We start from the raw sequence: 8,867 nt of genomic DNA on the forward strand, positions 1-8,867 counted from the left end.
TAAGTAAATAGGGCAATTAAGATTGAAACTAATCGAATAACTAACATAACAACTAAACGAGGAAGTCACAATCAAAACTCAAGCACATCTGCTTCCAATTCAATTCACCTTTGTTCTGAAGCCCCAATTTAGGTCTTGCCTTTCACTTCTTCAATTTAATAATCCACTAAATCAATCTATGAACAAGTCCCTCTCTTACTTAGTTCAGAGAAAAAGTAAAATTCCAATAAATTAATCATCTACTTTCCGATTTTATTCTCCGATTCGCTCATTCCATCGAATTCGCAGGAATACACATTCAGACACAAGAAGAAATCAAATCGTTATCACATACACAACACTTCCATAGCAACTGATTTCGAGCCCAAATTACTACTTAAGGTCATTCTTTAAATTTTCAACTCCAATAAGTCTTCTACTAAACAATCAAAATAAAAACATAGCCTACGCTTTCTATTTATGGGTCTCATCTATCCTTACTCCGCTTCAGATTGAATCGTTAACCAATTTATAGAGAAGGAACGTGATTTAAGAAAAAGGAGAACCTGATTAATAGGAACTCAGCACATACATCATATAACAATAATTTAGCCAAAGGCAAAATCGAGTCTTCTTTATATATATACCTTATCGTCAAGAATTCAATCAATCATACTTTTTCTGCTATTCTTAACCCCCAAATTATCCTTATCCGACTTTCTTCCTATTCTGAGCTCCTAATAAGGCTATCTATCACTTTGCTTCTTTCAAGAATAACAACCCTCTCAAACATAAGTCAAGTCAACTTATAATTATACAAGAATATTAGTATACACGGCCAAAAGTCTATTTTCATTGTTCACCAGAGAAAGAAGAAGATTACAAACATGATAGCAATTATTTAATTCAATTGAAGATCCAAACAATATTCCGACAAACTAAATCAAATATACATGCTCAAAGAATTGCAAGAACTTCTGTAAAACCTGATATGCAAAACCTATTTTTTTTTTAGTGATATTCCCAATCGTCAACTGCTTAATATCAATTTTCATATTGTGCAGCGCAAATGTAAATTTCAACAAGCAAACATAAACCCATACTTATTTACTAACAAATCCGAAGCAATAACAACTCAATCAACCAGCATAGAATTCAAGAAATACTAGCAAAATCACCACAATTATCCAAAAATTACTCGGGGATCAAGCTTCAACTTAAGTCTACAGGATCTCCCAACCTAGGCTCTGATACCAAAATTGTGACGACCCGAAATTTCAGCTGAATTTTCCCTATATTTTTTCGACATCCATTATCACGTAACTATTCATATAAAATCTGCTTTCCATAACTCTCAAAAACATACAACTACTACAAATGCTCTAGCATATATATTTATATAAGTACGATTCTAGCAAAATTACATTGCTAAACCAACTAGACAAAAATTTCAGGTCGTGACATTCTCAAGTCCATTCTATATAGAAAGGATATCTATTAAATAACTAAGGTTCCTACCTAGTCCTCCAAGCTGAAATTGTCACTACCCGAAATTTCGATAGAACTTTTCCTAAATTTCATCAATAGCCCTTATCAGAACTACATCACTATTCCTATAAAATTTGCTTTCCATAACTCTCAAAAATATATAACCAATCCAGCAATATCTAATATACACACACACACACACACAGATATATATATATATATATATATCTCAAAAGAGAGTAACTTTTCTCAACCACATCACTAACCCACTAAACAAAAATTTCAGGTCGTAACATGTTCAAATACTTTCTGTACAAGGAGAATACTTATCAAATAACTAAGACTTCTACCTAGTCCTCCAAGCTGATCCCCGATATCAAAAAGGGGTTCCTCCGTGCAATCGGAAGCTTATCTGGAAAAATGTATGCAGGGTGTTAGCTGCATCTCAATGAGCACTAAATTCCAAAGCAAAATGAATAATATTAAGTGATAAATATATTTTAGAATATCAAATATTCATATAGACAGTAGTAGCATAAGCAAATATTCACCCACACAACATATTAGACAATACATACAAATGATTACTAAGTGCATTCATCAACAATCAATTGCCCTTATAACCATATAAACTATTATTAGAATTAACCATTAACCAACATCATTTTGCACTCATATCTAACTAAATCAAATTAGCAAACAACACGGCTTCCATACAATAATTCAGACAATCATATTAATCATCACATTTACAGCAATCCGACCAAACGAACAATATACAACACAACCAAATCAATATAGCCATAGGGTTGCATTCCCTCGCAACAGAGTTGCAACGGTACCGTGACCCCGCACTTCTCGCATATATCATTCTCAACTCCCAATATCCATATCTCATAAGCGGGGGCCACCTATTAACCTCTGGCGGTAAGAGTTGACCTCAATTTGTATTCCGCCGGGTCTTAGCGGCCGATCAAGCCCCTTTTTCTATTCCTCCGGGTCCAGCGGCCGATCAAGCCCCTGTTTATATTCTGCCGGGTCCAGCGGCCGATCAGGCCCTATTTGTATTCCGCCGGGTCCAGCGGCCGATCTGGCCCATTTTGTAATCCGCCGGGTCCAGCGGTCCCATGGCTATAGTCAAACCACGATCAAAATAATGATCAGTTGTAACCATACCATCATTATACCCGAGCATAATCACAATCACATCACAATGGCAGCACATTACCATCACATATCTTATACACAACCAGTAAACACAATCACACCGCATTATCTCAAATCAAAGTGAAACATACAAGACCATGCCTTTCAAATTCCATCACGGAACATAGCACGACCAATTCCTTAATCTAACTATCACAATATTCATCTTAACAATTCATATAATTAGAACGCATCATTTTACAAAGGACTAGAATATTCACATAACATACATACACACACACATATATATATATCATTTCACAATGGAATAAAGTACTCACCTAATACCAAAAATGGTTCACCGACTTCACCTTCTGGGTGCACCATCGATGTCCTGAGCTCCTATTAATCATGAATATAGCCCGAAAAACAAGTTATGCCTAACAATCATTTTCTCCCCTAATTTTCATACTAAATCATCCCACAATGGCCTTGGAAGATCAACACAACTAAAGATATAAACACAACAATAACACTAGCCATAGGGTCTCAATATATCTTCATTCTACAAGGAAAAGCAGTATTGACAAATAATTCTCAAAATATTTCATTGGAGTTGAGCCTAAGGCTAATCTCCAGTGCCCCTACCAATTTCAATATAAAAATCAGATGATGTACATAATATACAAGGTGGTTTTCTGTTTTAATAAGACTCAAGATATTTTCATGAAAAAGTCCACTACTAATCTCACTAAGCTATTTAGTAATGCAAATAATGAAAATGGAACTTCCATTAACCCATGATCTCTTTGCAGTATTTCATCTCAAATAAATCTAAGAGAAAAAAAAAAGTTTCTTGCAATGCTTCTGACTAATTCAATACCAAACTTCTCCTATTCCTCCCTTTTACTTCCTATCAACTTCTCATCAATAGTTAATCTCATATTCAAAGAAATAACTAATTAAACATCATTATTGTCCTAACTTGCAGTAATAGTCGACCCTTCAAGCTTACTTCAATCACAAATAGAATAAGAGATAAAATGACTTAAAGACACCCACTCACCCAAGGCAACACAAATCAAGGAAGAACTTCAAATTTAATAGCTACTACAGCAAAAGTCGATCAACAAAAGAGAAATCTTATTCGGTTACCAGCAGGACATCTCAATTCAGAAAAATAAATCTCATATTAGCTCTTAACCAGCAGCACGAACGAGACAAGAAAAATCTCAACTAACACTTAAACGTGCAACTAATTTGACTAATTATAAACTCAACCTCTTCATCAAAACTATACAACTATTGTTTCTTCTCGTTTCTTCTCCTCTTGCTCAAGGACACACAAAACAAAGAAAGAGAAACAAAAGAATCGGGGCAAATGCAAATATAAGAAAATGGAACGAAAATGGAACGAGTTCAAGATAACTTAACAAAAATGAGTTCCAAGATACTCAAATCAACTCTGATTTTCGATTCAAATGCCCCTTAATTCAACTATGGAATACCCAAAATGACATGAAAAGCTGGGGAGAATGACCTCAAAGCGTATACGAACGAAGACAACTTACCATATGCTGTGAAAGTGACCGAAACGAGCCTCTATAGGCCTCACACATGACTGGACAGCATGCAAGGTTATGTAAATCTATCTTATGGAGTCCTAAATATAAGTAATCAGTCCTCTAGAAGCATCTATAATTTATGTTAGTCTATGCTCCAACTCAGAAAAGATTTAACAATCTTTCAAGGCAAGAAACATAATTAATGAGGAGACCAAATGGAGAAATGAATTCAAGAACTCATATTTAGACCAGAATTTGCTATTAAATCTGGAAATAACGCAAACCACATTTGCCAACACCTTGAATACTTGACATTTCATATTAACCATACGTGCCACACGAAGGGAAATATTATCCGTAATCTCATCCCGATAAAGCAATCAAATCTATGATTTTCCCCTTTCCGTTATATCGGCATTGAAGCACAATCCCGAGTTACACTTACTTGCGACATTTCTTCATTTCCCGGAACCGCCAATTAAAGCAAATTAAGTACCACGACAAGATATTTCTAGACGTCAATACTTGCACCAATCTCTTAATAAAACCGATCACTCAATGGATAATCCGTCTATTCCCCTTCCCATATCTGCCATATTGCAATCAAGCTCAATATATTACTCAAAATCGGACTCCATCCATCAGATTATGAATCCCGGCAAGAAAAGAAAAAATAGCTAAATAGGAAATATTATGGACTACACCGGGCTACCAGACAAAGCATAAATAATGATCTACGAATCTAGAGGAGAATCTACACTAATATGACATGCGGATTGTGAGGAGGGAAGGAGAAGGAGATGCATGCAGTTGAGATGCAAAGCAGACATGACGAGAGCTCACATCTCAATAGGAAGCAGAGTCAACAAGGATCCGATTAAAGAGAGGACCCCTTACCTTAGGCCAACCTTGTTCCATTCGTCCATCTTCTTCCGCTTCCCTAACTTTTATCTCGAGCTTAGCCTCTCTCTTGCTCAACGCCCGTCCCGATCTCTCAACTTCTATCTCTCTCTCTCGTTCTCTCAAGCTCTGTTTCCCTCGTTTTCCCCTCAGCCCAGAACAGAGCAAAAAGAAAGAAAAAGAAAGAACAAATGAAATGGTCAAGTAATGGCGGTGGGATGGATTTCGAGGGAAATTGAGGGCCACGTGGGGCCCTTCTACCCTTCCCTTTGTTTTCTTTTTTTTTTTCTTTTTGTTTTTTTTATGTGCAACAACTTATATATATATATATATTATATAATATATACGTGTATATATATATATAGATATACGTACACGTATGTTTAAAAAAATATCCGGTCTTACAATCTCCGATATCAAAAAGTGGTTCCTCCGCGCAATCGGAAGCTTATCTGGAAAAATGTATGCAGGGTGTGAGATGCATCTCAGTGAGTACTAAATTCCAAAGCAAAATGAATAATAATAATAAGAGAAAAATATATTTTAGACAATTAAATATTCCTACAGATAGTAGTAGCATAAGCAAGTCTATCAATTAATTCACCAACACGACATATTAGACAATACGTACAAATGATTACTAAGTTCATTCATCAACAATCAATTGCCCTTATAACAATATCAACTATTATTAGAATTAACCATTAACCAACATCATTTTGCACTCATAACCTAACTAAATCAAATTAGCAAAACAACACGACTTCCATACAATAATTCAGACAATCATATTAATCATCACATTTACAGCAATCCAACCAAACAAACAATATACAACACAACCAAATCAATATAGTCATAGGGTTGCATTCCCTCGCAACAGAGTTGCAACGGTACCGTGACCCCGCACTTCTCGCACATATCATTCTCAACTCTCAATATCCATATCTCATAAGCGGGGGGCCGCCTATTAACCTCTGGCGGTAAGAGTTGACCTCAGTTTGTATTCCGCCGGGTCTTAGCGGCCGATCAAGCCCCTTTTTCTATTCCGCCGGGTCCAGCGGCCGATCAGGCCCCTGTTTATATTCCGCCGGGTCTAGCAGCCGATCATGCCCCTCTTTTTATTCCGCTGGGTCCAGCGGCCGATCAGGCTCTATTTGTATTCCGCTGGGTCCAGCGGCCGATCTGGCCCATTTTGTAATCCGCCGGGTCCAGTGGTCCCATGGCTATAGTCAAACAACAATCACAAAAACAATCAACTGTAACCGGCCATCACACATCATAAACCCACACCAAATTCTTATTCTCAAATTATCACAACCTCCGTATACACAAATAAAATTCCCATCATATTCCCAATTGAATCACATTATCATCATATATTTTTTACACGATCCACATACTCAATCACACTGCATATCCCAAGTCAAGGTGTATCACAAAGGCCATATTGTTCATATCCGTTCAAACAACATAGCAATACCGATTCCTTAATCTAACTACCACTACATTCATCTTAAATAATTTCTATAATCATAACACATGATTTCACAAGGGAATAGAGTATTCACATATCATATATATATATATATATATATCATTTCATAATGGAATAAAGTACTCACCTAACTCCAAAATATAGTCCATCGAATCAAGCCTTTCAAATGTCGGGATTCAGTCACCTCGGTCCCTAATCAAGTGTAAGCATAACAAAGACTTAATTATGCATACATGATACAATACAATATCAAACCACTTCGCACACCCGTTTACTGATTATCTATTTCCTTTTAGAATTAAATTACAAGCATAAATGTTAGATTATATACTAGCTAAGCGCATAAACATACATCAGTTCAACTCCCTAGTTCTTTCATTATGATAGCTATAATATAAAGCTTTCATAATTAACAAGTACTTTTACATAGCCCTTTCATAATTAAATGTACAGAACATTTCATTTCATCCATTTCGGAATATGGACGTGCACTTATCAATCAATACATCTCCTTATTTACCTAAGCATTTACAATGGCTTACACATATCAACCACCTTGCTTACCTTGACTTTATCTTAAACTTGTCAATCAATTTAACATATCCCAATCTTATGTAAGCACATGAGGAAGAACTCAGCCCAATATTCATTCACAGTCTTATATAAAAACAATAATGGGAGTTTAGCCATGTTACTCATAACTCTTAACATGTTAAGACCTTAGGCAAACACACACTTACTAGTAAGCGCACCCTTCACTTCTCTAATCAAAATAGAATCTTTCTTCACAGTCATTAGAATCCATTGCATTCATGCCAAGTTCCATCACCACAGTAAGTGGAAGGTAATTAAAGCCAATTACCCCCAACCATCCACATATATATGTGTGTATATATATATTGAGCAGAGATTCCCCGATCAGCACTATCATACCAGTATAAGCTCACCAATTCACAACCTATAAGCACACTCTTAAGGATGCAGATAATCGAATATTATGAAACCGACTTTACATGAAAGCTATAAATGCCTTGGCCATAGCTGAAACGAATTCAAACCAGCCAAAAAGAACATGAAACGAGTGATTAAGAACGCCAAGGCCCCGGAGAGCTAACTTACAGTCGAAACCAAACTGAAACTGTCACGACCCGAAACTTATAGCAGAGTTTCCCCTCTATTCCTTAATATCCATTATCATATACGCAACTCATATATGTATAATCCGTTTTCCTAACTCCCAACACATTGAACCAACCCAGCAAGCTCTATATAAACATATAACGACCTAACTAATTTAGATATATGCATAAAATTCTCGAGAGGGTATTCAGTTGCAACCACTTCGCAACACAACTAAACGGAAGTTTTCTTATATATGTATATAGTATACTGCTATAACACATCCAACCTTTAAATCACTCGGCATGCTCTACACGAATATATGATCAATCTAACGGATTCTAATGTACATATATACTCTCAATAGTGTGTTCAGCTACAACCATACCACTAAACCAACTAAACAAAAGTTTCAGGTCGTAACAGGATTGTGACATTTACGAACACTTACTACCTATACTATGGGTAGGCCTAATTGCCAAACTCCTTCGCGCTGATCCCTGTTATCCAAAAGTCCTCATGTGCGGCTAGGCTAGCTTCTAGTTCATCTGGAAAAATGTATGCAAGGGGTGAGCTGCAACTCAGTGAGTATTATATTCCAACGTAAAATGAACTATTATGTTAACATCATGATTCACAACAATCAATCATATATCTATTTATATACATATTCCGCCGAGATATAAAATCCAATACCAAGATCATCCTTTCACACAACTCATATGGCAACCAAATCCAATCAACAATAATATAGCCATAGGGTTGCATTTCCTCGCAACAGAGTTATGACGGTACCGTGACCCCGCACATCTCACTCACACAATTCTCAACTTCCAATACCCACATCTCATCAGCGGGGGCCGCCCATTAACCTATGGCGGTAAGAGTTGACCTTCATTTATATTCCGCCGGTCCAGCGGCCGATCAGGCCCTTGTTTATATTCCGCCGGGTCCAGCGGCCGATCAGGCCCCTATTTATATTCTGCCGGGTCCAGCGGCCGATCAAGTCCCTATTTATATTCCGTCGGGTTCGGCGGCCGATCAAGTCCCTATTTATATTCCACCGGGTTCGGCGGCTGATCAGACCCCTTTTATAATCCGCCAGGTCCAGCGATCCCATGGCTATAGTGCAACCATCACAAGCATACTAAGCATACACATCAACTATGTTC

The 8,867-nt window shown here is 36.9% G+C and overlaps 1 long non-coding RNA gene across 1 annotated transcript; it reads right to left on the reverse strand.

The window, feature by feature from the left end:
- Positions 1-1,587: 1,587 nt before the first annotated feature.
- LOC116198238 lies at positions 1,588-5,271 on the reverse strand. The gene is made up of 3 exons (XR_004155189.1): positions 5,076-5,271; positions 2,955-3,015; positions 1,588-1,879 (listed from the first exon to the last, which is right to left on the reverse strand). It is a non-coding gene; the product is annotated as an uncharacterized LOC116198238 (long non-coding RNA).
- Positions 5,272-8,867: the final 3,596 nt, after the last annotated feature.

This window comes from Punica granatum, chromosome 1 (assembly GCF_007655135.1).
Source record: "Punica granatum isolate Tunisia-2019 chromosome 1, ASM765513v2, whole genome shotgun sequence".
Lineage (NCBI taxonomy): Eukaryota > Viridiplantae > Streptophyta > Magnoliopsida > Myrtales > Lythraceae > Punica > Punica granatum.